The following is a 9,850-nucleotide window of genomic DNA, read 5'->3' as shown; positions in this document are numbered from 1 at the left end:
TACTGAAAAAAAAAAAAAAAAAAAAAATAGAACTATCATATGATCCAGGAGCCTTCCTTCTGGGTATATATCCAAAGAAAATGAAAACTCCAACTCAAAGAGATATTTGTGCCCCCATGTTCATTGCAACATCATTTACAATAGCCAAGACATGGAAACAACCTAAGTTTCCATATAAAGTGACTATATAAAGAAGATGTGTATATATATCATATATGAGATATATATATGATATACAAATATATATATGATATATATGATATACAAACATATATATATCATATATATATATACAAACATTATTTACCCATAAAAAAGAAGGAAATCCTGCCTTTGCAACAGCATGGATGGACCTTGAGGACATTATGCTAAGTGAAGTAAGTCAGATACAGAAAGACTTTTTTTTTTTCTTTTTTTGCGGTTCACGGGCCTCTCACTGTTGTGGCCTCTCCCGTTGCAGAGCACAGGCTCCGGACGCGCAGGCTCAGCGGCCATGACTCACGGGCCCAGCCGCTCCGTGGCATGTGGGATCTTCCCGGCCCGGGACACGAACCTGTGTCCCCTGCATCGGCAGGCAGACTCTCAACCACTGCGCCACCAGGGAAGCCCCAGAAAGACATATTTTATGTTCTCACTTATATGAGGAATCTAAAAAAGTCAAACTCATACAAATAGAGAATAGAATGATGATTGCCAAGGGCAGGGGGTGGGGAAGGTAAGAGGTGTTGGTCAAAGGTACAAATTCCCAGCAATAAGATGAATAAATTCGGAGGATCCAATGTACAGCATGGTGACTATAATTAACCATATCATATTATATATTTGAAAGTTGTTAATCGAGCAGATTTAAAATTTTATCACCCCAAAAAACAATGGTAATTATGTGAGTGGGCTAAGGTGTTAACTAACTTCATTGTAGGAATCATTTTGTAATATATACATGTATCAAATCATCACATTGTACACCTTATACTTACGTATATTATAAGTCAGTAATATCTCAATAAAGCTGGAAAGGAAAAAAAGATGGTCGAAGCTCTTGTAGAAGGTGCTTCTGGAGTGTGACATCCAGTTAGCATCTATCAAAGCTTACAAACACTCTGGAATGTGTATTCCTGAGCAGGGCACTTCAGATGTCAACAAATTGCTCCTAGGAGGTAAATTAAAAGTAACAGATCAAAAAAAAGTAACAGATACATCTCTCTGTCTAGGCTGAAGTATTTGAAACTAAATTGTATGTAATATAATTCATGCCATGTACTCACCTCAGAACCTTTGGAGAAGTATTCTCTGCATACAATGTCTTCACCCCCTTCTCACCCATTTGCCTGGGTAACATCTTATTAGAATGGCTGTCACCTCCTCCAGGAAGTCTTCCCTGATCCTCCACCACCCCCACCAAGGCAAAGTTGAGTGACTCTCACATCTCCTGTAGCATCTGTGCTAACTTTTCATCATTGGAAATCAACTGGTCTTTTCCCTATCACTTGACTGTAATCCCCAGTCCTTTTATCCCTAGTACCAAGCAGAATACCTGGCCATTAGCACAAACTCAATTTGTTTGTAAAATTGAATTTAACTCAAACAAGAAAACAATTTTGTTTTTCTGTCTCATTGCTTCCCAGCCCTGTATTGGAAAAGGAATCACCAGTGATCATTTGTTGGCCAGAGATAGGTAACTGATGAAAAGGAAATGAAGGAGACGTGGCCCTGGATAGACCATAAGAATGAGAATAATTTGGAAGTGACCAAACGTAGAACCATTTTTAGTTTTTTCCTTTAAACGCTCCAAGTCTTTACTGAGTTTGCACTCAGGGTGGGCTCTGGAGCTGGAGTAGCGGCAAGTATCTTCTGTACTGGCTGATCTCTGATATTTACCCTGAAGAGATGAAAGCAACCAGGAACGTTAATCACTTGATGCTTCCCTAGGAGTCCCGCAATTCCTAGTGGAGAGAAGGCTGGTAAGGTGCTGTCTGCCAGACAGAAAGCCCATCAGGAGGCTGCTGACCTCATTTTGTCCAAATACACAGACTTGGACTTGACATTTGCCAAAGTGCAGCTAAACAAATGGTGGTAAAATGATGCCCCACCTATTCAGCCCACATCAAAGTGGCTACATGTGGTTTTCAACGGTAGAAAATAGACTCAGGAGGAATACTGAGATACGGCCCATTTATTCCTTATAGGGACTCTATTCCTTCGCAGCTGTAGACCTGTGATTTTAAATAAGACCAAGTCTGTATCTCATTGGATATTTTGTCTCATTTAAATAGTAAAGAAGGAGAAAGGATGGCGTGGAATTCATGCATTCAAAATAGGTAAAGTTTACACTTTGGGATTATATGGAAAATACTGTGAGCAAACGACTGCTATCCCCAGAGGCCCCAGGAAAGGAACTGGAGGCTGGGGAGGGTCACGATTCCTGTCTCTCTTCTGCACCCACAGCCTCGACTTTCTCTCCACCTCAACCCCCTTATCCCGAAACAACACAAAGTCACACCAGAATCAGCATTCTGGGCGGGAAAACAATGCAGGACAATTCTATAACACAGAGTGGAAAACCATGGTGCTGGGAAGTAGACTGGGCAGCAGCCACCTAGGGTACCCGGCCTGCTTTCAGGTAGAGCTGGATGGGTACGCATGGCCTGGGGCTGGTTATTTTTCCTTGTGGGGAACAAGGGATCCTCTGAAGAGCTCTTGGATAAAAGCTCTTTACACGAAAGTCATTCCATGAATGAAATCTGGTGTGTCTGTGTTCTTTGCTCTGGTAAGTAGCAAGAATTGTCAGAGATAATAATTAAAGGCCCCCAAGCCCTCATCTGAAATTCAGGATTTCTCGGATTTTAGAAAGGTAACTCAGTAGCTGACACCTCAGGACATGATCATACGAACATGTCTGCAGCGAGTGTATGACTGTTCATTCCCTCGTGAAGCTGCAAAGCCGACAAGGAGCTCAGGTCAATCTGGGTCAAGTCAGAATGAGGAAAACCTTTCGGTATTCAGAGCTGTCTGAATCAAAATGTTTGAATAAGAGATCATGGGCCTGAATGATGAAAACCTTTCGGTATTCAGAGCTGTCTGAATCAAAATGTTTGAATAAGAGATCATGGGCCTGTAATAACATTTTCCTGAAGGGCTTAGCTGTCTCGAGAAGAGAGACTGATTTCCACTACCCCATTTAGGGAGCCACGTAGCAGCACACAGCTTCAGGCTCAGAAGCCTGACATCCTTCAGGTGAACCAGTGGCAACTCCCTCCCCCCTGCATTTCCTTCCCAGGGATTTTAAGACTCTGCGTGTGTCTTTTCATTTGTTCTTTCTTTCTGCATTGTGCTTAAGGCAGTGCTGGCTTCACTGCTCCCGTGGATACCCACAAAGTGAGGCAAGCCAGGATAATGGTTAAGGGCTAAGACCTTAGAGTCAGGAGGAGCTCGGTTTAAATCCTACCTCTGACACCTTTTAGCTGTTTGTTGGATCCTAGGAGGCTGCTTGACCTCTCTGAACCTCAGCTTATTCAGCTATAAACCCTCATGCGGGGCTGTTATAAGAATTAAATGAGGCTTTAAGATGGCTGACAATTATGGAATGCTTGCTCTGTACCAAGCACATATTAAGAGTTCTACATGATGGGTTATTCTATAAAACAGATACCATCCTTATTTTATAGATGAGGAAACTGAGCCTTGGAAAGCTGGGCTCACTGGAGCCATATTGCTATCAAATGGAGAAGCTGGCATTCAACGCTGAGTCGTCTAATCCCTGGTACTCTCAACCACTCTGCTATAATGGCTCATTAGATGGTCGGCGAAATGTTTTGCATGGTTTCTGAAACAGAGTGAACTCTCAATGTATGATAAATACGATATCATAGTAATGATGATGATGTTAAAGGAGAGCTGAGTTTAAGCTAAATCTAGAGGCAGACCATTGAGTGACTTGGTTTTCATTGTCAACAATTACCCATGTGGTGCTCCTGACTTGCCAGCCTAGGGATAACCCCCTCAGAGCTCTGTCAACATCCTTTTTAAGTAGAGTCTCCCATATACCTGGCTCAGGGATTTTTAAAATGTTATCAATCTGTCTTCCATGCCCTCTAGTATAGCACTACTGTCTTAGGTCAGGTTCCTTGGGAAACAGACTCACAGGCGGAAAATTGATTGGCAAGTGCTCTAGGGATCAATGACTATGGGGAATGAAGGCTGAAGGACTGAGCAGAGAGAATTGCACTGCAATGCAGTCCCAACAAAGACCTCAGTCTATCCCACCCAGAGCACTGGGGCTAAGATGGTCTGTGGTGGGCAGAAATCTAAGATAGTCCCAAGATTCCTGCCCTCTGGTGTACATGCCTTGTGCAATTCCTTTACCTTGAGTGCAGGCAGAAGCTGTGAATATGATGGGTTATCACGCCCATGGTTAAGCTACTCATCAATTGACTTGGAGTTAATAAAAAGGGAGATTATCTGGGTGGGCCTGACCTAATCAGATGAGGCCATAAGTGGATCTGAGCCCTTCCAAGCATGAGAGGGAATATGGGAAGGGCCACATAGCAGGAAATAGCAGGAAGGCCCTAGGAAACTGAGAATGGTCCCTGGTTGACAGTCAGCCAGGAAATGGGAGAGCAGTCCTAGAGCCACAAGGAACTGAGTTCTGCCAACTCTTGATTGAACTTGGAAGAAGACTCCCAAGCCTCAGATGAGACCCCCAAGCTCTGGCTGGCACCTTGGGTTCAGCCTGGTGAGACGTGAGCAGGAGATCCAGTTGTGCTATGCTTGGACTTCTGACCTGTGAGATGATAAAGGGGTGTGTTTTTCGCTTTATTTTTTAAATTAAACTTTTTATTTTGAGATAATTGTACATTCATGTGCTAGTTGTAAGAAACAGTACAGAGAGATTCTTTGTATCCTTTACCCAGTTTCTCCCAAGGGTAACATCTTGCAGAGCTGTAGTACGAGATCACAACCAGAATATTGACATTGAGACAGTCAAGACACAGAGCAATACCATCACTACATCCTGTAGTCCTTTTATAGCCAGGCCCCCTTGCCTCCTGCATCTCCTTCCCCCATTTATCTTCGACTCTCAGCAATCACTAATCCATTCTGCATTTCTGTAATTTTGTCATTTCAAGAATGTTATGTAAATGTAGTAATATAATATGTAACATTTTGGGATTGGCTTTTTTCACTCAGCATGACTCCTTGGAGATTCATCCAACTTGTGTGTATCAATGGTTCATTCATTTTTACTGCTGTGAAGTATTCCATGATATGAATGTACCACAGTGTGTTTAGCTGTTCACCTGTTGAAGGACATCTCGGTCATTTACAGTTTGGGGCTGCTACCAGAAAAGCTGCTTTGAACATTCGTGTACAGCCTTTTGTTTGAACGTGTTTCCATTTCTCTGCAAAAATTTCTCTGGGATTGAAACTCTGGGTCATACGGTAGTTGCATTTTTAGTTATTTAAGAAACTGTCGAGCTTTTCCAAAATGGCTGTACCATTTTACCTTCCCACCAGCAATGTATAAGTGATCAGCTTTAATGCCGTCACTATGTTTTATTTTAGATTTTCTGAGAGATGTATAGTGATAACTCGTTGTGGTTTTAATTTACATTTCCCTAATGGCTAGTGATGTTGAGCATCTTTTCACACACTTATTTACCATCTCTATATCCTCTTCAGTAAAATGTTCCTTCATGCCTTTTCCCCCAAATCTAATTGGCTTTCTTTTATTATTTACTGTTGAATTTTGAGAGATCTTTATGTATTCTAGATGCTATTCCTTTGTCAGAAGTATGCTTTGCAAATTTATTGTCTCACTGTCTGAAGGTTGTCTTTTCATTCTCGTAACACGATACTTACAAAGCAAATTTTTAAATTTAGATGAAACTCAACTTTTTTTCTTTTATAGATCATGCTTCTGGTGGCAAATCTAAGAAGTCTATGCTTAGCCTTGGATCCCAAAGATATTTTTCTGATATTTTCTTTTCTAAAAGCTTTGTAGTTTTACATTTAAGCCCATGATCCTTTTAAGTTAATTTTTTAATAAGATGTGAGATTTAAGTCGAGGTTCATTGAAAAAGCTAGCCTTCCTCCATTGAACTGCTTTAGTACTTCTGTAAAAAATCAGTTGGGCATATTTGTGTTAATGTGTTTCTGGATTCTCTATTCTGTTCCATTGGTTTATGTGTCTATCACTCTGTAAACAACACAGCTCTGTCTCGAAATCAGGTAGACTGATTCCTTCCATTGTAGAATCCTTTTACAAAACGATGTTAGCTATTCTGGTTCATCTGCACTTCCATATAAATTTTATTTATTTTTATTTTATTTATTTATGTTTGGCTGCGTTGAGTCTTCATTGCTGTGCATGGGCTTTCTCTAGTTGAAGTGAGCAGGGGCTACTCTTTGTTGCAGTGTGCGGGCTTCTCACTGCGGTGGCTTCTCTTGTGGAGCATGGGCTCTAGGCGTGCCGGCTTTAGTAGCTGCAGCACGCTGGCTCAGTAGTTGTGGCTCGTGGGCTCTAGAGCAGAGGCTCAGTAGCTGTGACGCATGGGCTTAGCTGCTCCGCGGCATGTGGGATCTTCCCAGACCAGGGATCGAACCTGTGTCCCCTGCATTGGCAGGCGGATTCTTAACCACTGTGCCACCAGGGAAGTCCCCATATATATCTTAGAATACTTTTGTCTATACCTATAAAAAATCTTGCTGGGATTTTGATAAGAATTGCATTAAACCTGCATTTGGAAGAATTGACCTCTTAATTATGTTGAACCTTCCAATCCATGAGCACGTTATGTCTCCACTTACTTAGATCTTTGGTTTCTTTCAACATTGTTTTCAGTATAGAAGTTCTGTAGATGTTTTGTTAGATTTACACTTAAGAATTTCTTTTTTTTTTATTTTGAGTAATTGAAAATGGCATTGTATTTTGAGTTTTGATGTCCACCTGTTCACTGATATGTAGAAATAAGAATTGCATATACAATTGTATATCTAGAATACAAATGTGTACAATTTTTGTATGTTTATCTTGTATATTGCAACTTTGCTGAACTCACTTATTTGTTCTAGGAGTTGGGTTGTTTTTGTTTGTATGTTTGTTTATAGATTCTGTGGGATTTACAACATAGACAACCATGTCATTTGCAAATAGGGACAGTTTTATATCTTCCTTTCTGATCTGTATGCATTTTATTTCCTTTTTGGGTCTTATTAATTTGATCAGAACTTCCAATAATATATTGAATAAGAGTGGTGAGAACAAACATCCTTTACCTTGTTCTTGGTCTTGGGAGGAAAGCATTCCATCTTTCACCATTAAGTGTAATATTAGCTGTAGGCTTTTGGTAGATACTTTTCAACAAGTTGAGAAAGTTCCCCTCTACTCCTATTTTCTTCTAAGAGTTTTATAATGAATACATGTTGAATTTTGTTAAAAATGTTTTTTGCATCAGTTGATAAGACCATGTGATTTTTCTTCTTTAGCTATTAATATGGTGGATTACATTGATTGATTTTCAAGTATTGAACAGCCTTGCATTCTTTGAGTAAACCTCCTTTGAGAGGGTGAAAAGGACCATGGGGGAATGCTTTGTTGTATTTTAAGCCACCTGAGAACAAACGGTGAGGAGTTCACCAGGCAGTTAAGGAGGGAAAGAACTTCCAGGGTGATGCATTACAGTTACAAAGGCACTGAGGCATGAAACTGCCTTCTCTGAAAAAAATGCAAATATTTCAGGATGTCTGGAGTGTTGAGTCCCAGAGGCAGAGTGGCAGGAGACGAGGCTAAGCTGTAGGCCAGGCAGAGCTCCAAGGCTTTGTATGCTGTGCTCAGGACAGTGGGCTTTCACTGAAGGTGATGGAAACCACTGTGAGGCTGGATGTAGGGAACGATCCAGTAAAGTTTGCCTTTTAGAAGCCCCATGAAAAGGGAACTGGAGGGCTGAGCCTAGAAAAGGGGAACCAGTAGGAAGAATCCAGGAAAGGAAGGATGGAATCCTCTGTATTACCACTAACATTGAACTCATTACCTTCCTTCTTCAAATGCTTCTCCTCAGAGCCCCGTGACCTTCCTTATTCATTTGCCCAAGGCCGTCACAAACTCTTCTTTCTTTTGTCTTCTACAGCCAGTTAGTTGGCAGAGCCTCTGTGCCCTCATCCTCTTCTGTCTCTTTGCTCTACTCACTGCCACCAACTCAGTGAAACTGGAGTATTCGTATTCTCCTCACTGGCCCCCTACTTCTGCATTTTCTCCACCTCCAATCCATTCTCCATCCTTGCCCCTGTTTTCACCTTTAAAATTCCCTACTCTCATCAGATCACTTCCATTTCTACAAAAACTTCAGAAAGGGTCTGCTTGGTCTGTATCAAATGGAACAGACTCCTGGCTGCCTGGGGGCACGGACTAGGGTCTTCAAGGAACTGCCTTGGAAGGCCTTTGAGAGAAATCTCCTGTGAATTGTCAGGGGACCTCCAATGCAAAGGCAGCCATCTACAGGGCAGAGCTTTGGTGCCTGAAAAGATACCTTCTCTTTAGCTTGCCTGACCTCCACCAAACTGCTCATTTTTTCTTGTAGCCCTCCTCTCCAGCATACTAGTTCAGAACAGGCACACAGGGGCACTCAGCATGTACTTGGTGAATTGAACTGAATTGGACGGAGTTCAGCCAGGTTATTGCTTTATTATTATTTGCAATCTATCTGCATTTCTGGGACTTTTCTTCTCCCTGCTCCTACTTACCTCCCTTCTCTGCGCTTTACTGTTCTTGGCTTGGATTTATGGGAGGCAGGAGCCCTGGCTGTCCTATGGCCACTCAGGACCCCTGGACACTGAGTCTGTGCACCAGAATGATCCTGCCAGGCTCTCGGGGCACTTTTTGGTCTAGGTTGTGACAGTCTTAGGGACGGGGACTGACCTGTCTTTGTGACGAGGGTGGGGGGCATGCCACTCCACTCCCTGCTAGCCCAGGGACAGAAGAGTTTTTATTTAGTAAATGAGTGCTAATATTTGGTTACATGCGAAGCCCTCAGGAAGTCATTCCAAGAACACAGCGGACATTCCAGCCTTCAAATTCCCTGATCCAGTCTCTCACAATCCCCAGCCACACACCGGAACACCAAAGACTGGATTCTTTACCTTCCTCCACTATCTTCCTTTCCGATCTGCTTCCTAAGCCTTCCCTGAGCCCTTTTTATGTCCCTGCACAGACCAGGCATCCACTCTTGGCATTATCTCTGCCTGACTCCTCCCTCCTCCCCTCTTCCTGTTCCAGGTCGTTTGTTCAAACCTGTTGTATCTCCATTTATAATAGCTATTAGGGAATTCCTCTCCAATCCCAACCCTCTCTGCCTTTAAGTACTATCTGCTCACCTCTTGATCATGATGACCTTCTGGTCTTGGACCACCCCGCCTCATGTGTCAGGAATAATGGTAGTGGTGTCAACGGTGAGAAGAGTGGCCTCAGGGTGATCCGAGGGAGTTGTGAGGATGTGCTGGATGCTTGACTGAAGGACAAGAGGCCTTCGGAGTGGAGGTTTCTAAGAATCACCTTCGGGAGAGAAGAGAGAAACACAATGGCAGATCCCAGATTTAGCTCCCACCCTATGAAAATCAAACCTCTACTAGTATCACACCCAGTCCTCCAAGACTGGCAGTGGAAAAAGAGCCTTTATGTAGATAAGGTGCCTGAATCTCATGGCCACAACTCCCAGGGAACAGCTCCTCTTTAATTTCCTGCCCAAGCCCTGCCCATAATGCTACTCTCTGTATCCAGTCCATCCAATGAGACCATGTTGGAGAATAGACACCCCTTAACCAGAGCACTTTGACTTCAGACAGCCTGGGCTCCCCT

The 9,850-nt window shown here is 42.6% G+C and overlaps 1 long non-coding RNA gene across 1 annotated transcript in view; it reads right to left on the bottom strand.

Moving 5' to 3' along the window:
• Window positions 1–9,541, bottom strand: part of LOC112407293 (uncharacterized) — a 14,074-nt gene extending 4,533 nt beyond the window's left edge. The window contains exons 1-2 of the long non-coding RNA XR_003004724.1: window positions 9,370–9,541; window positions 978–1,150 (exon numbers count right to left, since the gene is read on the bottom strand). This is a non-coding gene — a long non-coding RNA (uncharacterized LOC112407293). The remainder of the gene's footprint in view (window positions 1–977; window positions 1,151–9,369) is intronic.
• Between the last annotated feature and the right edge of the window lie 309 nt (window positions 9,542–9,850).

This window comes from Neophocaena asiaeorientalis, unplaced genomic scaffold, assembly GCF_003031525.2.
Source record: "Neophocaena asiaeorientalis asiaeorientalis breed wild unplaced genomic scaffold, Neophocaena_asiaeorientalis_V1.1 scaffold29, whole genome shotgun sequence".
Classification (NCBI taxonomy): Eukaryota; Metazoa; Chordata; class Mammalia; order Artiodactyla; family Phocoenidae; genus Neophocaena; species Neophocaena asiaeorientalis.
Note: the sequence above shows the minus strand (reverse complement) of the source record. Positions and strands in the feature narration are given on the sequence as shown.